We start from the raw sequence: 23,660 nt of genomic DNA on the forward strand, positions 1-23,660 counted from the left end.
GATTTTCCAGAAAACCACAAATTTTATGAGGAACAAACCAAAAATAAGAAGCAAAAATCTATTCATTCTGTGAAAATCTGGACAGGTGGGAGGTATAGTTCAGCTGGGGCTGTCTTTGAGTTTGCCACCCTTTCCCCTCACAAAATCATGGTTGAATGGAGCCCTTCCAATGATCCATTATTTGGCTATTTCACTCCATTTACCATAAACACTAATGTGCATATTGCTTTACTTGTATGATGATTTGGATTTCATTTGAAAGTTTTATTTTGCATTTTACAGCACAAACACTAAGACATCTGCTAAACAAATCAATGCAATCTCACAATGAAAACAGGCTTAGCATTAAAAACTTCTCTGCCCTTGAAACTCACATTCAATGAAACAGCATTGAAACCCACATTCAAAGAAAATACATTTTGCCAGTGGCAGATAAAGATTAACTTTGGGCTGTTTTCAAAATCATAGGCCCCTTGCACATGAAACATACATGTGCTCTTTGATACACCTTCCTGATTGTACTAAATTATATTCCTTGTACAATACAGTACAGTTGTTAGACATAATTTTAAATTTTAAATTTATTGTTTTGAACATTTTTCCAGTTAACAATTAAACAAAATGCATGGACCAATGACAAAACTACCCAATTCAGAACATTTCCATCATAAAAGTCTACTCAACCTTCTACAGTCCACCAGTAACAGTAAATATGCACAATCACTGAAGTAGTAAAAGTCATCACAAAATACCTGGACAAAGCCAATAATGGGGGAATACAGTCCCAAAAATAGGGACACATTTCAAATATCCATGTTATAAACTTAGACAACTGCTAGAACAGTTTTGTGTTACCATGTACTTTCTGAAGAATATGAAGTCTGAAATTCAAATGCCTGTTATTTTTAAACATTTAACCAGGAAACTAGTCTGACTTGGAACAAAAGACAATTTTCAGCAGAGCAGGGAGAAATGCCAGACACATCTTTGTAAGATGAGACGACATGCCAACACCACACAGAAGGCACCCCAGCAGAGAATCAAACCAGAGAACCTAAAGCTGTTAGGCAGCAATGCTATCAGTGCACCACTGCACTACAGACTTTGCAAGGAAAAATGTAGATACAGCACAGATTTTATGAGGAACAGAACAAATATGAGGCAAAAATCTGCAAATTTATTTTAGAAATGGTGGTGGATAGGGAATTCAGGTCCTTGCCACCTGCATCCAAGCTACAGGGTTCAAGCCTGAGTATCTCTACCCACCACCATTTGTTCTCTCTAGCCACCAGTATGTAGTAACTGGGGCATTACAAACACACTTGGAAGAAATCTGCAATTTCCTACTGCTTTGTCACTGGCACAGTAGTAACACCACCACTCTAAATTAAGTCAGAGACTTCCATTTACCAGTTGCCCTAACATCTAGGCCAGTATGAAAATACACCACTTAATATCCCTGTCTTTTGGCATCTGGACAGTGTCTTATTATAGCAATAACCCACGCCTGGGTGTGGGTAATGCGGGATTTACCCACGGTTGGCGTGGTTTGGAAAAGAAATAATTACTTTTCTTAAATAATGGCATTGTATAATGCCTCTTTGCTGCCCTTCCGCAGCTGGCTGGTATCCGCGGCAGTTCTGATGTACTGCGCATGCCTACACAGTACATCAGAGCTGTGGCCAAAAAGCAACGGAGAAAGCAAGATCTCCGTTGCTTTTTACATGCTGTGTCGCTATGTTAAAGGAGTTTAACATAGCGAGACAGCTTTAAAAAAAGCAACGGAGATCTCCGTTGCTTTTTTTAAACCTGTGTCGCTATGTTAAACTCTTTTAACATAGCGAGACAGTGTTTTAAAAGAGACTTATACTAATGGAAAAAGTCCAGGCGACCAGACCTTTTTCCATTAGTATAAGTCGATTTACAATGTGCACGCTGGCCAATCAGCATGCACGTTTTGGAATATTAATGGGGGGTCATGGTATAATTGTATTTTAAGAACAGGCACTGTAGATAAACATAAGAGGAAGATGGGAAAAAAACAAAGCAGAAAGAATATGTTTTGATTAATTTAGCCTGACATCATAGTAATTGCTTTTCCTTTAGTCGAGCATGACCCCTGGCTTCTCAGTCATTTCAATAAAATCATAGCTTTCTTTGAACAATTTAAAAACATTCACTTTGACAGTTCCATGCTGACAGACTTTGCATTTTTGGAGCCTGTAAAATGCAGCATCTTGTGAGTACATTGCTTCTACTACACAAGTGCACTTGCAAAAAGTATTTAGGGGGAGGCAATTAGAGTATCGTGGCCTTCTTTCTTCAACAAGCAGTATTCTTTGATACCAAGCAGGGAGGAATATTAAACAAATACACAGAGAGAGATATTTCACTCTTTTACATGAGTACATATAATTGGTGTAGCGTTGGCATTGGATGCAGGAGGTCACATTCTTGATTTGCAATTGTATTTCACCTTATTTACAGGACTACACATATCACATATGTGATAAAGTTACCCATGTGGATATTACTGTACTATGGAACACCTTAACATCTATTCATTCTACCACACTAATTTGTTTTTGACAAAGATGATCACAGGGAAGCTGTGATAGTCACATACTGCAGACTCGTGATCTACACGGCTGTTGCAGCTCCAAGTTATATGTGATGGAATGAGCTTTAAATCCGCAATGCTTGCACCAAATAATATACAAGAGATAACTGGCCTTAATAATATGCAAGACTGTTAGCCTTAAAAGTATATGACAAATATTTACTGTTTCTTCAAGTCATAGCTAGCAACTACCAGACCTGACTGACCTTTAAATTATTCAGCTACAGATAATAGTTATAATCAATTGCTCCCCTGGATTTTACTGACCTTAGACAGAGCCCAGTGTCCTCCAGTGTAAAGTAACCAACAGAAACTGAAATGACCAAGATTATTTTCCACACAAACACAAAATATTTTTAAGAAAGGTTAATTGTATTGTTCTATCAACAACCCATTCCTTGTCTTCCGTTAATGGCTGCCAGATACAGTACACCAGCCTACTGGCTTGCTTACCCTTAGCTTACCCTTCCTACTTACCTGGTATACTTCTGCACCTTCACTCCGTTCTTCTTCTTCTCTTCTTCTAACTTCTTTCTTCTTCTACTACTTCTTTCTTCTGTTCTTCAGCAAAATTAAAAAAAAAAATCCAATGGCAAATTAATAAGTATCGGATTCGGCGTCGGCATTAAAATCCTTCCTGTGTGACTGACTCAGTCACGACCGAATCAATCCCACAACTGGCTAACTGTTTGATTCTCGCTCTTTTCCCAACACATAAAGTCTGGGAAGAGAGCGACAACCAATCAGCAGCCTTTAGCCCAGCAAGCACGTCATGTACGTGCCTGTGGACGTCGCAGTCCGAGCCCCTTCCAATTCTATGTGGTTTGGAACCGCATAGACTGCTGGGCATCACAATGATGCCTTAATTAGTCCCCCGGGCTGCAATGAAAACAAACAAAAAAATCTTTATTTAAAACTGCCGCAACCCGAGGCGGTTAAAGTGCGCATGTGCATACTTCCGAGTCGCAGACTCGGAGATAGACTGTCAAAAAGAAAGAAAGTACTAATTTTTAAAAAGTAAACCAAAAAAAAAAAAAAGGTACATTTTCTTATTTTTAGCTGAGGGGGCTGCAGTCCGGCAGTCGGATGCCACGAGCCGCCCCTGCATTGTAGTTAGCAGTTTTTTATTCTTTTTGTGGAAATTTTTGATACGTCTGACAAAACTGTGTTTAAAAAGTGTGTATCATCCACACACCTTACCTAATTCTGACTCACAAGATAAGTGTGTTTGCAGTCTCTGCCCCTTGCACCTGGATGTGGCTTGTTCAATTTGTGAGGCTTTTGGCCAGAAAGCGATTGTGGAGAGATGGAACTGATCCTGAAGGGTCTCATCCAACCTTCCTCTAGCACAAAGACCCCTTCAACATCAGGGAAGACAGGGGTTTCATCTCCTTTCTCTGTCACGTCTAAGGATAAACTAAACACTCTCAAAAAAGACAAGTCCAACCTACAAGAAAATGCTCCCTGGATTCAACCATTTAATTGCCTCTGGTACTTAAAATAGCTTAATTTTCAGGTGAGGTCCAATGCCTCATTTGAATCCTATCATCATAGGCCTTGTGACTTATCGATTCTCCCTAGTGCCTGTGTCTCAAAGGCTCAGATCTCCTACTGTGCAGGAGAGACTTCCTTCCTCTGCTTCTTCACTGAGGTCAAGTTAGATCATCCAGAAGTCCCACTGAAATGGATGTGGACAGAGGTATGAGGCACTTCCAATGGACCCAGATCCATTTGGGGGTACTCCCAGCTCCAGCCACCATTGGCGCCAGTAGAGATATTTTCCCCATCACCTGGTTATAGCTCCTTCTCTGATCCAACTCCCTGGAGCAGAGACCCTGAATCTGACCCTAGCCCAGGGTTGATCTGTATCAGACAACCAGCTGAATCAAATATCTAGTAAAAAAACACCACAGTTGAGCAAAGAACACCTTTATATAACACAAAATTTTCAGGTTTAGAAATTGTTGAGATTCAGAAAGGGTGTTAAACCTGAAAGTTTTGTGTTACATAAAGGTGTTCTTTGCTCAACTGTGGTGTTTTTTTACTCGATCTGTATCAGAGCCAGAATGTCATGTTTCCTTTACTCCAGTCAGTTCTCTGTTGAGGTCAGCACTAACTCTGTCAGAGCCTTCTGACTCCCAGGACCATGACATCAGTATCAACTCCGACAGGTTGGGATCATCAAAGGTCTTCAGATCCTTTCCTTTCTTCAGGGGCACTGGCACTAGAGTGTTCAGCTCTGACAACCTCTGATCCTAGCTAGATGACTTCTAGAATTGAACTGTCTGTGAGGGTTTCAACCTCAGAGGACAAGATCCCCTGATCTGTTGTGGGCTCAGTATTCGAGGGAGTACTCTGTCAACTTAGAAAGAGAGATTCTATTTGACAGTCTGATCCAACCCTTGCCCAGAGGATTTCCTAGGGTCCGCAGCCTGCTGTTCTTCTTCTGTTGGGATAGCCAGTTCTTGAAAGCCTTGTACCTGTTCTCCCATGAGACATTATATGTTTGAGTCCTGTTTTGAACAACCCACAGAAGAAATTCCCAGAAAATGAGTGTAAGAGGAGACACTTCGATTCCACTTAGGAATCCTCTTCCACAAATACAGATTTTGATGAGGGAGGAGGTTCCCCCAGGTTCCTGCTTGAGGATATCTCATTCAGAGAGATCCTTCTACTACTTTGGCAGAAAGGCGGTTGGTTTTCCCAAACATCACCTTTGGAGGAATACGTTTTCCTTGAGGCTTTTTGCTCTGGCCCATCTATTTCTTGGAAAGTACCCCCATCAGATGAAATGTTTTATTTCATTTCATCCCAGGCATGGAAGGGACCTGACACAATTGAATCCATCCCCAAGAAGAAAGATACATTGTTAGTGCTTCTAAAAGACCATTCACACTGGAGTAATGGTCCTGCAGTAGTTTCTGAGGTTTTGGAGACAGACAGTAAAAAGAATAAATACACCAAAAACAAAAAAAATGTGTGTGTGTGTGTGTGTGTGTGTGTGTGTGTGTGTGTGTGTGTGTGTGTGTGTGTGTGTGTGTGTGTGTGTGTGTGTGTGTGAATATATATATATATATATATATATGGTTTGGCATAATGGTTAAGGTGGTGCAGGGTTTGATTCTCAAATGGGATAATTGGCTAGGCTTAAAATGGCCCACAAGGGGAGTTAGCCCTAGTACTGACCTATGAACCTAAATAAGCTACTTTCCCCAAATGCATATATATATATACATGTGTATGTATGTATGTATATATATATATATATATATATATATATATATATATACACACACACACATATATATATATATATATATATATATATATATATATATATATATATATATATATATATGGGTCTACTTTTATTTGTCGAAAGCTCGTTCTTTGGAAAAACAACAGTACGATCCCAAGTACGTGAAAGTGCACTTAAATAAAAGTCCACTTTTGCGAATACTGATTCACCAAACCGGTAATGAAAACAAAACACACACACTGAATCACCGAAGCACCCTACAGTGGGGATAAAAGAATATACCTGTTTCCCCACTGTAGTGTGATCTCAGAATTAGTATATATAAAGTAGCGGGGGGGGGTGCAGGGTGGCTTGCTCCCTTTCAAAACTGCCTTTGTAGTGTGTGTTTTTTGTTTTCATTACTGGTTCAGTGAACCAGTATTCACAAAAGTGCACTCGCTTTCACGTAATTGGGATCGTACTTTTGTTTGTCGAAAGAACGAGCTTTCAACAAACAAAAGTATACCTATATATATATATATATATATATTATTTATTTAACATTTGTTTACCGGGAAAGTCTGACTTGAAACAAAGCCAATTTTCAGCTGGGGGGACAGGGGAGAAATGCTCCAGATGCATGTTTTTGTAACATGGGAGGAAACTGGAGCAGCCAGAAGAAGCCCACACGAACGCAGGGAGGATATGCAGACTCCACACAGAAGGCACCCCAGCCAAGAGTCAAACCAGAGAACCTCGTGCTGTGAGGCAACAATGCAACCGCTGCACCACTGCTTCATCCTGGGAAAATATGTATATGTGTACACACACATATATGTATACATACACAACCACAAGCTACTGGCCCACACAAAATAATTTTATTAACCACTAAGCAAAAGCCTTCACAGAGTAAAAACAGAGGCAATACATAGCCATTCTTTTATATTAGAAGGCTAAAAACAATGAATCAATTCCACATTCATTGCAATTGATTAACTAGCTAAACAATTAAATAAATTAAATTAAATCAAACACTTCCAGTTACACTCTGTGTTCAAACCCTTTGGTGATAGAGTGAAATATTGTAAAAACAAATGAAGAAACTTTTGAGTGTGGAGGGTGAGAAGTTTACCCTTTGAATTATGTTAGTTCACTAATAAAAATCAAACTGTAAAATATGTACTACAAATTAATAAAACTGAATATAGTGGGTAGTCTACAGTTGAGTTAAAAATGGAATATAATTTATTGAAATACACAAACGAGCGATCCCTGTTGAGTATAATGAAACGCATCAAAAACGTTCATTATTTATATATAATTTGTTTATTTCGAGCAAGGGAGTGGTTACAGAGGGTGGTTCCGTTAAGAGCAATAAAAGCAATAAAGACATTTAACTCATTCCTTTAACCAAGTCTGACTTCTCCCCTAACAACATAGTGTAAACTGAGACTGTGCTACCTTAGAACTGAACTAAAAAGCTAGAGACAAATTAAAATATATAAGAACATCTTATTAACACTTTATATAGGCTAACCCATTAATCCAAACTTTATTAAGAAATTAACTCACTAACAAAATGACTAATTAACTAACAGAAAGATCTTCGTCTAGACATCTGGTCTATATTATAACATCGAATCTTACAAAGATCGAATGTTATAATATCGAACCCATAATGTTGAACGCTGAAAACAGCGAAGGTACAGGACACCAAATTCTTTCCCAGGGAAAGAATTCGGTGGGCCGTTGCTGTGGCTTCACTGTTTTCAGCATTCGATATGTTGGAGCGTTACGGTTCAGGTACAGGTAAGTGTACGATTGTGTGTAGGTTAGAGTTAGGGGGCGGGTTAGGTGAGTTAGGGTTAGGGAGCGGGTCAGGTAAGTGTGCGGTTGTGTGGATGTTGGTGTTAGGGCGCGGGTCAGGTAAGTGTGCAGTTGTGTGTAGGTTAGGGTTAGGGCGTGGGTGAGGTGAGTGTGCGATAGTGACGGACCTTAGGGTTAGGGTCGGGTTAAGGTAAGTGGATAGCTAGTAGTGCATGTAAAGTTTAGTTTAGGTTTAGGTGTAGGATTTTAAGTGTATGTGTGTGGATTGCTGTTTTTTGTGTATGTTTCTCGGAATAGCAATTTTTTTCCCTGGGAAAAAAATCGCTATTCTGACTGTTCGATGTTTGTGGATTTTGGTGTTTAGGGTTCAATTTTATAACATTCGATCTTTGTAGATTTCGATGTTATAATATAGACCCCTAGACATCTATCAAAAGAAATATTAATATATTTAAACTAAAACACTTTTAACAAAGATCACTTTCATACCAAATAAATACTTCATCAGGTTTGTGTGTAGAAAACATATCATAGTATGAATGAATGCATGTATAAATCTACAGTTGAACACCTAAACACTTTGAAAAGCATAGCTGTAATTGCCAAAAGGGAAATACAGTGAAAAATGTTGAAAATAAAAATAAAGCATTAAGGCCCTGGGGATCCGTCCAAGTGTGGCATCTAACTAAGAAAGTAAAAGTGCCCTCAAGAGTATCAGAAAACAGCACCAATGTCAATTATTTTCCTTGTAAAATATTTATGATTGATATTTGCTTTTAACAATATTAGCATGTTATATCAGCATTAATCAGTCCCATATCAGACTTTTAATAGTCTTTTAAACAGTGGAGCAGTTTTCTGAGTTCTAGTATGCTTTTTATGGAGCAAAAGAATTAAGCCCTGGTTTTCTAAAAGACTTAATTATTTATTCTGATATATGTCTAGTGGCAGATCTTTTTGTTATAGGTTCACAGGTTTATAAGTGTGTACTAGGCTAATGGCCCTGGAGCCTTTACAAGCCTAGCCCAAAGGATTCCCTGCCAACATGGTGCCCGACGTTATTTCCCAGTGCCTCTGTTCAGCAGGGCCACTGAAATGTTCCCCGGGGTGAATTTTCTATTTCCCATGCACATGTCAAGATTTCTCTTGAAGAGGGGCAGTGAGGTGCTCTACTTGACATATAAGGGAAGTCTATTCCAGAGCATGGGCAGTCTCTGGGTTAGGAACCTGTCCCTCTAGCAAGTTCTGTTGATTGTGGTAATGAGGTTGAAGTCTCTTGAGTGTGTGGCACAGAGGGATTGGATTTCTTTAGATATAGCATAGCTAACAGCACTGGGTCTGACATGGCTTTGTAGGTCAAACAGAGATCATGTCTAAGTAGGCGATATGGTACAGAGAAAAGCTGGAGTTTTTTTATTCTTTCTGCATATGACAAATGTTTAAGGCCTAGGATCCTCTTATTGAGGTATTTTTGTGGTCTTTCCAGTTGCTGCATATGTCTAGCGAGGTACATGCCAAATGGGGCATTGTACTCGATAATTGGTCTAATGAGGGAAGAGTAGAGAGAGAGAGACAGAGAGAGACAATGACCTCTTTCTTCCTGGATGCAAAACCCTTTGAAATGAGATGTGCCACACAGTAGGATTTTCTGACCACAGTAGCAATGTGATTATTAAAGAGAGGCTGCAAGCCACTTGTGTTCCGAGATCTCTTATAACACCTTTGGTGTTCAGTAGACTACCATTAATGTGGTAGTTCATGGGTACTGTATTCTTCCCAAAGGGAACGACTATGCATTTTTTGACATTGAGCTTAAGGCCGTGGTTCTGACACCAGTCATTGGTCTCCATCAGGCCTTTCTGTAGAATGTCAACATCATTTGGAGAGCTAATAATGGCTCCCAGTTTGCAATCGTCAGCAAACTTAGTCAGCTAAAGTCCCTTGGTTTTGGCCTGGACTTCAGAAAAGTAGATCCCAAACAGGAGAGGACCCAGGACCTATCCCTGTGGGACTCCACTCGTGACTGGTCGGTAGTCTGACTTGGAGTCCCTAATTTCACAGGGTGGGTTTTCTCAGTAAGCCAGTTTGCAACCCACCTTGTGACATAGGGGTTGATGCCTAGTTTAGTGAGTTTATCTATGATCCCTGAGTGAGGAATTGTGTCGAAGGCCTTGGCCAGATTGAGGTAGGCTGTTTGAACTACCTTGCCTTCATCCACAGCTCTGGTGATAGACTTGAAAAAGTCTACCAAGTTGAGCAGACAAGATCTACCCTTAACAAATCCAAACTGCGTGGGGTCTAAAGTCTGGAGATTCCCTATGTCCTTGTTTATTAGGTCCATGATGATGCACTCCATAGCCTTACATACCAGACTTGTCAGGCTAATGGGGAGGTAGTTCCCAGGGTCCATAGTCGCACCCACTTTGTGGAGTGGGATTACTGTAGCAGTACGCCATTCGACGGGGACAAAGCCTGAAATGAGGCTGTGATTGAACATGGCACTCAGGTGTGCTGCCAGTTCATTTTGCAGTTCATGTAGAACACAGTCTGGGATGTTGTCAGGTCCCATGGAAGCTGTATTCTTGGCCTTGGCCAGTGTAACTTTAACCTGTGTAGCTGTAATATTGAGTACTTGGCATTACTCGGGTATTGTGATTGGCCCTTTAGGGGGTGAGAGGGGGGTAAAGTTGGCACTGAATCTGTCAGCCGGTATATTGGCAATGTCTGTTGGCTCAGTATAGGAGTTACCATTGTGTAGTAGCTCCAAGCATATCTGAGCATTGCCTTCTAGATTTTTGACATAACTATAGCAGGCCTTGGGGTTGTCTTTAGTATCCACTGAAATTATGTTTTCGTAGCTAGCTTTGGAGGATTTGTTGAAGGAGCTAAGCTTTTTGTTAAGGCTGACAAGGGAGTTTTTCCAGACTTGGGACTTTGTTCTGCAACAGTTTCCTCCTTCTGTTGTAGAGTTTGTTTATGGTACAGGACCACCAGATTGGCTTCCTTTTTTTGGAGGAGAGCATCTTGATTCTATTGGGAATGGTCTGTTCCATGCATTTGTGTATGTGTTCATACAGTGCATTTGAGTATGATTCTGCCAACTTGCATTTATTCGCCATTTGCAAGGGCAATGTAAAGTTAGCCACCTCATTTCTTAGAAGCCCAAAGTTAGCATTGGAAAAGTTTTTCATGGTGGTTACCTTTGCGGGGGGTGTGGGTGGGATGTGGATATCCATGGTGACTCGCTTGTGGTCAGATCTGACCAGGGAGAAGTTGATACTTGGTGTAGAGCAACGGTCACCCATATTAGTAATATCCAGATCGAAGATGTTGCTACCCCCAGTGGGGGGGTAAGAATGAGCTTGTCCAGGGCATTGGAATTAATGAAGTCCAGAAAACGTTGAGCAAGTATGTTGGTACTTGAGTAGTTTTCTCAGTTAATAGAGGAGTAGTTAAAGTCACCCAGTATGAGTGTGTTGGGTTGGACCTTAATATTTTCCAGGGTGTTTAGGAATGTGGAGTGGGAGTCTTGGATCTGTAGCAGGCAACAACCTGGATTGAAGTCTTATCCAGTGTTAGTTGTACCTGAAGTTTCTCAGCTGCGTTATGTTGAGCTACTAGCCTGGAGGTGTGCATATCCTTTATGAATATGGAGACACCACCGCCTTTAGGGCTTCGGTCCACATTTTTTGGCCAAAAGGTATGGTATGAGTTATAGCCTGGTAGTGCAGTAGCACTTTCAGGTGCCTTGAACCAGGTCTCAGTTACTGCACAAATGTTAATGGTCTCCATTTTAAGGAGTGCTTCAAAAGAGTGCATCTTGAGATTGAGACTTCTAGCATTGTGTAGCATAACCCTCAGATTACATTTGCTTATAGCTGTTATGGTGGTAATTTGGTCTTCTGGACATTGCCTAAAAAAGGCACTATGGGGGTGGCAAGGGCCTTGGTGAGTATATGGAATCCCAGGGGTTACAGATGCAAGCCATTTCTGACAAAGCATCGAGGTCTGTCGATCATGTCATCCCAGGCAGACAGATACTGGATCACCTTGGAATGACACCAGAAACTTAGCCAATTATTGAAGTCAGTCATTTTTTGTTTGTATTGTGGTATCATTCTTGGTGATCATAAGATGCTACTCAGAGCTAGGGTCATGCCCTCCCGGGCTACATGATCTGAGAGCTCCTCCATGTCTCTTTTCATGTAGTCCAGGGAGGTGCGTCTCAGGTCATTCATACCAACATGAACAATGACTGAGTCATATCTGTACCTGTTGTGAAGTGACCTGAGTGCATGCATTATGTGCATACCTCTCAACCGCACCAAATTACTCAGTTTTTACCGAGTTTTGGGGCTCAAATGAAGGGGTGCCATGATTCCCGAGTGGAACCCCTTCATTTCCGATTTTTTCTTTGTATTTTTAATGTTTTTTAAATTTCGCGCTGTCAGAGCTGATGTCATCACGTGTGCGATGATGTCAGCTCTGTCAGGGCTACCAGCCTATCAGAATTTAGCTCCTTGGAGCGTTATGCATGCAGAGCTCAAATGAAAGCAGGCAAGAATGGTAGCGCTAAACGGAATGGATTATTATGCCGGTGGGAGCGAATGGATCAGATTATTAATATGTCGGGGACCCGAACAAATTATGTCGGAGAAGGCAGGAATGAACAGATGGCAGCACTGAACTTTGTGTGGAAAGCAGCACACAAGTAAGTATGTGAGCAGGAGGGAACGAACAGATGTTGTGTGTGTGTGTGTAACTCTCTATGTTCAAAAGGACTCTCTAATGATCTGGTTTAAATTTGCACAGAGCTTGTTCAAAGCCATCCAGCCCCTTCAGCCTTCTTTTCCAGCTACTTCTTCCTCTATGCCAGTGAAAAGAAAGAAAGTTCCTTCTTCCTCTGAAGGGGAAGTTGTTTTTGATTCAAGTAATGAGAGTTTAGACTACACCTTTCAAATAGCTTCCCCAAATGCTTGCGAGTTTGAATTTAAGGATATTGTTTCCTCAGATTCTCTTAATTAGAAAATATCTTTTGGATACACCATCTCCAAATGAAATGTTTTTAAGCTCCACGATTGTGAGCCATTGTTTTTCCACCCCCCTCCTCTACCTCCTCTTCCTGGTGTTCTGCCCCTCGGCGAATCACCTAATCTTGTTTCTACATCTAGCGGTAAATTCAAACGAATCAGAGTTTGCTGAAAAAAAAGGATGGATTGTACAATTTGTCGTATTCGCATCCATAGTAACTGTATTCTTCAGGGGGATTTCAAATTTGCTATGTGAGGATTTCTAACACAGGTATAATTTAAAGTCAGTTTATGCATACCAGTCATCAAAACGCTCATGATAATAAATGTGAAGACCAGATGACCACTATGCTGGGTGAATTTAAAGAAAGAGGTCATAGTGAAAGGCTATTAGAAACTGCAAAAATGAGTACAATGGATGAGAGACAGGGTAGAGCCAAGCTGTATTTTTCAGAAATGAATAATACCACACAAGAAAATAGAAATAGTAGGAAAAATGTACAATTGCGTTATATAACAAGGTACAATAGGCACACCTGTGTGTGTGTGTGTGTGTGTGTGTGTGTGTGTGTGTGTGTGTGTGTGTGTAATCTGTGGTTATATGGCTTTTTGTGGCAAGGCAGTGAAGGATTGAATTTATGACAGGCATTTGAATTTCAGAGTTCATGTTCTTCAGAAAATAAATGGTAACACAAAACCTTTTATTCTAGCAATTTTCCGAAGTTTATGAGGTCAGTATTTGAAATGTGTCCCTATTTTTAGGGCTGTAATGTATTCCCCTATTATTGGCTTTGTCCAGGTTTTCTGTGCTAACAGGTTGAGAGAGCTATGGTGAGAAGTGAGAACTGAATTCTGTATTCCCCATTATTGGTGTTGTCCAGGTTTTTTGTGCTAAGAGATTGAGAGCTATGGTAAGACATGAGAACTGAATTCACTAAATGATAGCCATTTAAGTTCAGGAAACTGCTGATTTGGCATAGTGGTATGTTGCTCTGACTCTGACTGTAGTGCGCTGGGTTCAAGACTATGCAGTGAAACACATGGTGGTAACACAACATTTTATTCTGGCAACTTTCCAAAATGATATAAGTAATGTTTAAAATGTGTCCCTGTTTTTTGGGCTTTTGTCCTGCCCCCCCCCCAAAATGGATTTCTTGTGCTGCAAAGTTGAGAAATACAATTGAGTGGATTTTACAAGGAGCTGAAAGCTTCAGGGGAAGAGAAGTTTAGTGTGGCTTCTGCTGAGTCTGCTTGCATTGTTAATAGCATGACAGGTTAAATGCTTGCTTTTGATGCAGAAGACTGTGGGTTCTACTCCCACAGTCTGTAGATGCATTGCTGATACTGTTCTGTGTTGTACTTTTAAAGGGGGTGGGTGTAACAAGTCAAGGCAGGGTGTAGCTACAGATAGAACAGTAGTAAGCAAATGTCATGCATAAGGGCATTTGTGTCTCAGTGTAAAGAGCAAAAATGTTAACCAAAATTCAGGAACAGAAAATCAAAATGATTTTATTCTGTGCTGCATTATAAGAAAAAAAATGTGTGTGTGGAAGTAGACTTTTATGATGGAAATGTTCTGAATTGGGCAGTTTTGTCATTGGTTCATTTTGTTTCATTGCCTACTGGCAAAATGTTCAAACAATAAATTTAAAATACGCTCTTAAGACTAACAAGTGTGCTGTAGTCTGTATTATACAAGAAATGTAATTTAATAAAGTCAGGAAGGTGTATCAAAGAACACATGTATGTTTCCTGATTTGTGTGCAAGGGCCAATGATTTGAAAACAGCCCAAAAGTTATCTATCCACCACTAGTCAGATGCATTTTCTTTGGATGTGGTGTGTGGGTTTCAATGTGTTTCAATGAATGTGATTTTCAATGGCAGAGAAGTTTTAATGCCGATTCTATTCATTTGTCAGACAGTATTGCTTTGTTTAGCAGATGTCTTAGTGTTTGTGCATTGTGCTATAAAATGTAAAAATAAAATCCATATAATCATTGTAGAAGTAAAGCAGTATGCACACATTAGTGTTTATGGTAAATATGGCAAAATAGCCAGGTAATGGGACATTGGAATGGCTGCAGGGGGACTCTGGTGCCATATTTTGGTTGTCTGTTCTTCAGTTTGCGTATGAAAGTTGGTATCCCACGATTCCATTAGAGTGGGCGGGGTTACGTAATTATGTATGCAGATTTTATGTTAATCAGCATACAGATTTGTACCTATTTTTCATGGGCCTTGTCCAGATTTTTGATGTTTCCAGGTTGAGAGGTATGATTATGTGGCATATCCTGTCTCCTAACAGGCAGCTGACTGTTAGCTTCTCCCAATTCAACCTCGTGAGTGGGACATCCATGTGCCTTACTATTGTGTCACCTATAATAAGTGTATTGGGTAAGCTGCTTTGCCTTAGGGGCTTTGGTTGTATGACACACTGTTTGTAGCTGTGTGTCTCATGATTTGTGCTGTGGTGCAGTGGTTGTGTGCATTTCTGGCTTGGAGGTCTCTGTTGTTGAGAGCCTCTGCGAAGGTGGATGCGTGTTTTGTGTTATTATGTGATAGCCATGAGGGTATGTGGCTATGCGTTCCTTGTGGTGTGGTGCTAGAGTGGATCTTCTTCTCTTGACTGGCTATTCCAGTCTTGGCTGGAGAGTGCATGGCTTCCAATGTGGATAAATAACTGCATCTCTTGCAAGTCTGAGTGTTGTGGAGTAAGAGGAGAGGGTTGTCAGTGTACATGAGGCAGCTTCTACATTGCCTCAGGATGCCCAGGTTCACCAGGTTAATAGGAGAAAGCATGGGAACTGACTTTTGGACATGCCTGGAGGGGTGTGTAATTTATTAAGCACTGAGGCTGTTTCTTTTTGTAGAAAGTTTAGTGCTGGTCGCAGTCTGTGTGCTACAGTAATTGCTACGGGAAGCCTGGACAAGTGCTAGACTTTATAAGCCTGTTTAAGTGCAGAAAGGAAGAGAAGGAGCAAGATCTTAGGGAAATTTAAAGAGTAGACTTTCTGACACCAGGAATAGTTTGCCCTAGCTTATCGTTGCTGCTCGTCGCTCAAACACGGGTTTTTAAGTTAGAAAGTTAAACAGGATAGAATGCAGCCCAAAATGGCCAATAATGTACAATTTCAGAGCTGGAAACCACTCTGCTAGCGGTAAATAGGCTGCTCAGTGCTTACCACTCCCACTGAAGAAAGGCTTCCCTCTATCACAGAAAGGTCTGGGCAACTCAGAAACTCCAATACAGTTTTGAATTCAGCAGATCTGAATCCGGACTATTCTAGTAACAGAAAATAGTGGGAAAACAAGCAAACAGATAGAATTTTTTTTTTCGTTTTTTTAGGAAAACAGTAAAGAAATGCACTTAAATCAACAAAAATTCATTTTAAACACAGAGCAGGCTAGCACACTTGAGTATGTAACCAACAAACAGTAAATGAAGTTAAAATTAATGAAATAACTTTAAAAATGACTAAAAAACAGTGAACAGAAGTACTTAGAATCAACCAAAGTCTCTGTTTCCCCTGTCTGCTGCTCTTGTAGTCTGGAGGATGCCAAAACAGGATCCCCTAAGCTAAAACAAGTACAAACCTGCACAAACATAGGTTTTTAAGGCAGCTTTCTGAATGCAGCCCAAAACGGCCAATAAGGTACAATTTCAGAGATGGAAACCACTCCTCTAGCGGTAGATATGCTGCTCAGTGCTTACCACTCCCATTGATAAGCAGAAACCCTTCCCTCTATCACAGAAAAGTCTGGGCAATTCAGAAACTCCATTACAGTCCTGAATTCAGCAGATATGAAACTGGACTATTCTAGTAACAGAAAATGGCGGATAAATGAGAAAACAGATAGAATTTTTTCATTTTTTAGGAAAACAATGAAGAAATACACTTAAATCAACAAAAATTCACTTTAAACACAGAGCAGGCTAGTGCATTTGAGTGTGTAGCCAACAAACAGTAAATGCAGTTAAAATTAATGAAATAACTTTAAAAAATGACTAAAATAAAGTGCAGTAATCAGGTTTAAGCAAAAAACAGGAAACGGGGGTACTTAGAATCAACCAAAGTCTCTCTTTCTCCTTTATGCTGCTCTTGTAGTCTGCAGGATGCCAAAACAGGATCAGCTGAGCTAAAACAAGAGCAAACCTGGGCAAACACAGGTTTTTAAGGCAGAAAGTTAAAAGGCTAATTAGTTAGTAATTTTGTTAGTAAGTTAGTTCCTTAATAAAGTTTGGATTAGTAGGTTAGCCTATATAAAGTGCTAATAAACTGTTCTTATGTATTTTAATTTGTCTTTAGCTTTTTAGTTTAATTTCTAAGATTGGTTAAAGGAATGAGTTTAATGCTTTTATTGCTTTTAACAGAACCACCCTCTGTAACCACTCTCTTGCTCCAAATAACCTGATTGTATGTAAATAATGATTGTTTTTGATGCTTTGCATTATATGCAACTAAGATTGTGTGCTTGTGTGTTTCAATAAAGGATATTCATTTTTAACTCAACTGTGGACTACCTATTTTCTATTTTATTATTTTGTAGTACATATTTTACGGTTCAAGTTTTATTAGTGAACTAGGTGCATAACATAATTCAATGAGTGAACTTCAAACCCTTCACACTGTGAAGTTTCTTCTGGGTTTGTATTTGACCCAGTCTAGGTTGCATACTGGGATTTTTGAGAATTCGAGGGATACCACAGATTTTTCTTTTGCAGAGTATATTTTAAAATATATACTCTTTCTTTATACAACAGTTTTTCTTTGAGTAAATTATTCACACTGAACTTAACCTCTACTTATTCTAAAACCGTAGCTTGTAATAATAAAGCGTTACTTTGGCACTGCTTAAAATGCATAGCAACTAAACTTTCTACCTTTTGTTTTCTAATATCTCTAATATGTTCCTGCAGTCTGCACTTAAAAGCTCTCTTACTTTCCCCAATATAACATAAATTTCAGCATTACATGAAAATCTCTTATTTGGATGAAAAAAAATGATTATTAATCCTATAAAAAACACATACTTCCTGCTTACAGCTACTGCATCTACCACAAGAGAAGGTGCCAACTTTCATTCTCCTAAATGAACATTCATTTGGATAGCAGGAAGAATAAAACATCTACATACAACCATATCCCCTATATTACATCCCCTTTTGTAAGATTCTATCAGTATATTAATTAAATTGCTGAAATCGTTTTGTTTCACTAAAATTGCCAATAATATTTCAATAAATCAATTACTTTATCAGTAAATATGTTATAAGTAGTCACAAAATAAATACTTCTCTTATCTGTATTGGCAACTTTATTATTACTCCTAATCTGCCAAATTTTATTATTTTTTTTGTTTGTATACAGTCATTATTTTGTACCCGTGGTGGTGGTGCTGCGGTAGCGTTATCACCTCACAGTAAGACGCTGTCCAGTTCGATTCCTAGCTAGAGTGTCTTCTGCGTGGAGATGTGGTGAATGGGCGTACCTTCGTTGAAGGTTGTGCGTCTGGGCTGGTAACTCAGCACGTAAAAATCAACTACCAATTATTAGCGAACTGGAGTTCCGCTGTGGTGACCCTTAACCGGGAAAAGCCAAAAGATACAACATACAGTCATTATTTTAATTTAATGATGAGCAGAATTTTTGTATGGAAGCTCAAAAACAGTTAATATGTTTATTGGAAGATGATTTAAGAAAGATTTAGTAATGGAGGTATTTAAGAACGTGATAAATGAAAATAATGATGGTATACAAACAAAAATAATAACATTTGGGAGATTAGGAGTAATGATAAATTTTAATTAATATACTGCTAGTATCTTACAAAAGACGATGTAATATAGGGGATATGTTAGTACACAAATGTTTTATTCTTCCCACTATCCAAATGAATGTTCATTTGGGAGACATGAAAGTTGTCACCTTCCCTTGTAGTAGATGCTGTAGTTGTAAGCAGGTAGTACATGTTTTTGATAGGATTAATAATCGTTATTTCCATCCAAATAAGAGATTTTCATGTAATACTGAGGGTATTATTTATGTCCTTAAATACCCTTGAATTTTATTTTATATTGGAGAAAATAAGAGAGCCTTTAAGTATAAACACTGTCACCAAAGGGTTTGGATGTGTTTGATTTAATTTAATTTATTTAATTGTTTTAATTAGTTAACATATTGCAATGAATGTGAAATTGATTAATTGTTTTTATCCTTTTGGTATAAAAGAAATGGCTATGTATTGTCTCTATTTTTAGTCTGTGAAGGCTTTTGCTGAGACACTAGAGGTCAATATACTTGTTCTGTGTGGGTCACTAGGTTGTGGTTGTATAAGGTCGAAGCGCACATCTGCGACTGCCACATGTGCGAGTATGATTCCAAATGTTCGTAATAATGAACTACGAAATGCTGAAATCACAACTGAGCGAATGCCAGTGTGCATTCGCTCATGTGAATTCAGCATTGTGAGTGGAGATCGCACTACAGTGGGGATTGGAACATGTACCCCTTCCCTTACTGTTGTGCAATCTTGAAGCCAGTATGTTAAATTAGCAGGGGGTATGGGGGATGCTGGGGGGGCTTAACACCCCCTGCATATCGGTGTTTGGAGACATCCGGAAATGTAGGTGTATCAAAAACATTTGACATTCCCAGAATGTCGAATTCATTGTTCAGCACTTTCCATGTTTTAAACATTTGAAAGTGCAGTTTCTGACCTCTAGAGTCAGATATTTGACTACTCACACATTGTATTTGCGATGTTGTAAAGGTAAACCATATATATGAGGGGAGTTCCTCTGCCCACCCACCAGACAGAGAATCATGTGCTCTGAAAAGATTTGGGAAGTGGGTTTGTGCCTCGTCTACCTTTTCAGTGAGGATTCTTAACTACCTGGCACACTTTTTCCCATTTTCAAACAGATTAGGTGAAAGAGATCTTCATTTCTCTTTTAGGGACCTTAATCGCAGATCAGTAGAAGACTCTTGATTCTCAGATGGCTACCCTGTCCTTCTCTAATGCATCTGTGTGCCTCATCTGTAATGACACAGAGTAGGGTGTCTAGAGCAGCCGGCACAGGTATTTCCATCAGAAGGCATGCCTAGATGTGGCCTTGTGACTTTGTGGTGTACTTTAAAGCATCCTTCTTCAGTGTCCCCTATAATGGATCAGCTTTATTTGGTCCAAATGTTAAAGAAACCATTTTCAGAATTGAATAGGATGGTAAGTCCCTATCTGCTGTGGGGTTCACATTTTCAACTCCTCAAAGGGCCTTCTCCATAAATTAGAAAGCAGGGAAGAGAATGTGGTTCTGAAAAATCTCAGGGTTTTCAACAGATGCTTCTGGAGAATGAACTCCCCATGGCGGAGGCAGAAACTCTAACAACAGATGTTGCCCAAGAGGCATAGGTGATCTTCAGAATCAAGGCTTCAGGGGTCCTTTCTCTAAGAAGCCTTTCCAGTTGTCCTGAAAGTTTGCTTGGCTGCCATACTCTGCAGGTAGTTTGGGGGTGCTTATCTCTGCACCCAACAGCCTGGATATCCATTACTCAAGTCAGGTCGGTGCAGAGAATAATCATCAAAGGCTATTTCATTTCCATTTATTCTACACCTCCACCTCTGAAGAGAATTTGCAACTCCAGAAATATTGAAACCACTAAAAAATCAAGTCATACAAGAGGTCCCACTAAATCAGAGAGGGTTCGGAATTTACTTGAGATTCTTTTTAGTGCTAAAAAGTGGGGACCTAAAACCAATTTAATCAAAGTAATTTAAACAAGTTTGTAATTCGGACCACATTCCAGATAGCCACTGTTCAGTCTGATCTCCCATTGCTGAGGAGGAATGACTGGATAAGCTTGATAGATCTTCAGGATGTGTAATACCATATCAAGATGAACAGACACTCCTGAAAGTATCTCCACTTTCCACTGGGAGCCAGCCATTACCAGTTCAGAGCTCTGGACTCACCAGAGCAGCCCCACTGTTTACCAAATATATGGCAGTAGTAGCAGCTTGACTACGACTAGAGGAATTCCAGGAGTTTCCTTATCTGGACTTCTGGTTCATTATCATCCCTTCCAGGGATCTGCTATTTCTTGTCAGGCACTCCTTGCTCTGCTTATGTGAAGACCTTAGGATAATGATGAACCTGCAGCTCACCCAATCTCTGAAATGTATTGAAGCACTTTTAGATATGACAACATTCATTTCAAAGTTTTTCCCATCATGGGTCTCATCCCTGCATTCTGAAGGCCAGCAGGGTCTGTCACACAAGAAGCCACCAGTCAAGTTGGTTCTTCACTTACTGGGCTCCATGGCCACCTCCATAACTTTGATTCTGCTTGCCATATTTTATATGAGGGCTCTTTAGTGGATATTGGTAGTATAGTCATTGATCAGGTGACAACCAGTGTCCTACTCAATCATTGTTATGCACATTTGCAGGGAATGCATTCTACTGAGGCTAACTTCCCCTCTTCTGCAGGGTCACACCTTTACCATTTTGCCTCCACAGTCCACAGTGGCTACAGATGTCTCCCTACTAGGGTGGGGGGCATGTTTTGGGAAGGACAGTTTGGGGCACATGGTCTCATGCAGGGTCCAGTCTTTACATCAATGTCTTAGAGTTGAGAGCAGTCCTCCTGGCATTGCAGGCCTTCCAGGACTCTCTTCCCTTGGATGTGATTTCGATTCACATGGACAATATGGCTGTCATTTGGTACATCAACAAACTGGGAGGAACCAGATCTTATCCCTTTTATTGAGAGGCCAAATTTCCAAATTTGTCAAAGGTGAATATATTTTGCATTTGCTAGACAAACATCACCAGCTGTGTTTTTACATATACTGCACTAAACCTTTCAGAAACTCTGATTGAGTATTCATTTCCTATTCAAAACCTAAATAAGGACAAGCAGTAACCAAAGTCTCTTTATCTCAATGAATGGGCCAGTGTATTTCCTTTATTTTCCAAGAGGTGTTATCTCTCCCTTCAAAACCTAAAGCTCATTCAGCAAGATCTGTAACCTCATCAACAGCCTTTTTTCCTCCAGTGTTGGTATTGATGACATTTATGCTGCTGCTACCTGGTCAGATGTTCACACCTTCAAAAAGAACGATCAGCGATGAACAAACTAGGAAAAATACAAGTCCGACGTCGGGATTTTTATTTTTGGACAGCATGTTTTGAGAGGATTAATAGAGTTGCCTTATAGCCTCGGAGGAGACTATGATATCGGACTTGTTGTATTTTTCCTAGATGTTCACACCTTCATTACTCATTGTAAATTGGATATTCAGTGCAGATCCAGGGCTTTTTTTGGTTCATCTGTGCTCAAGAATATCTTTCCATGAGACCTTCCTGGAGTTAAAGTAGCTCAGGACTCTTTCCCACATATAGAGGAGTGGGTGGAAAGTCAACATCAGATAAGAAAGTTATGTACTCATCATAACATTAGATCTGTGTTGTCTAATTCCATTTATTCCTCTACTACCTTCCCTCTGTCCCCCTCCATAATTACTTCCATTGATTAATGTTGATAATCATCAGTTGTTCCCCTCTGAGGTGGATCTAAGTGAAGTTGCCTTGACTTCTGAAGATCTAGACAGTCTCACCACAGCTCTTTGTACCCTTTTTCCCATTTAGCATGCTTGTATGTTAAACCTTTTTATTAAAGTTTTTTCAACTAGTTATAGGTGGGCAAACTCTATCTGAGGTAGCTCCTTCTGTGCATGGGGATTATGGGTAGGAGAAAAGCCTGAGTATCAGATTCTAAGCTTTGAAGTGGCCAAGGATAGAGCCAAGATTCAAATTTAGTGGAATGTATGGAACACAATAACACAAAACTAATGCTATGGAGAGTACATAACATTTGCTTTCAATACTTGGAGACACATTATAAAACAGACAGTTTCACAGTTCTGTATATAATGCTGAAATGGAGAATGAGAAGATGGAGTAAACATCTGATTCAGCAAATTTGTTGAACTATTTTTCCTGTATGATTAAGTAAATTATACAATCTTACCAGCCAGGCCAATATAGACTGAGGAGCCACAATGTGTCCGTCACAATGCTGTCTTACCAAATCATTAGACTTCATGCATCCTGATTTGATCTATTTTTCTTTCTCATTTTCTGATGCCTCATCCTGAAATTAAATACAGGATTACAAATTGTTTCAGATAACATCTTTGAGGAAATCAGAAAACTATTTAACCCAGAAGCTTGCTTTGCTGCTTTGTCAGCCAGATTATGAGCCCTTGACAGCATGTCACCTGCTTTACTATGTGATTACACATTTATTACTGCTACCTGCTTGGGCAGCAAAATACAGTCTAACAATAATTTAAGATAATATACATTTTTAATTTCTTTGCCTACTGATATCAAGAACCTACACTGCCTCCATCATTATCATCATCATCAGCCCCCCTTTTCCCATTTTTTTCTACATGGGGTTGGGGTATCATGTTAACTGTCACCAATTCTCTCTGCCTTCTTCAACACTCATTCCTGACTGTTGCAGAGCTTCTTTCACACAATCCAAGCATCTCTTTGCTGGATGTCCTCACTTCCTCTTACCTTCTTCCTGTCTGTCCCAAATCTTCCTTACCAGAGTGTTTTCTGCTTTTCTGTTCATGTCCAAACCACCGTAATCTGTCATCTGTGATCTTTTCTGCAACTGGAGCTATTTTGGCTTCTGCTCTTATGTTCTCATTTCTTCATCTTTCACACAGTGTGCATCCTAACACCCTTCTCAGGCACTTCATTTCCATCACCTCTAGTTTCTTCAACCATTCTGCCTTTCCTGCCCAGGTTTCTGTAACATACAGTAGTACTGGTCGCACCACTGTCTTGTACACCTTACTTTTCAGCTTCTTTGGCATCCTTCTGTCATAGACTACACCTGAGACTCTTTGTCAGCTGGCTGCAGC

At 39.8% G+C, this 23,660-nt stretch overlaps 1 protein-coding gene across 1 annotated transcript in view; it reads left to right on the plus strand.

Moving 5' to 3' along the window:
• Nucleotides 1–23,660, plus strand: part of STAG3 (stromal antigen 3) — a 4,836,058-nt gene that overhangs the window by 24,341 nt on the left and 4,788,057 nt on the right. The window lies entirely within an intron of this gene.

The sequence above is a fragment of the Protopterus annectens genome, chromosome 7.part0 (assembly GCF_019279795.1).
Source record: "Protopterus annectens isolate FY-2018-M chromosome 7.part0, PAN1.0, whole genome shotgun sequence".
Lineage (NCBI taxonomy): Eukaryota > Metazoa > Chordata > Ceratodontiformes > Protopteridae > Protopterus > Protopterus annectens.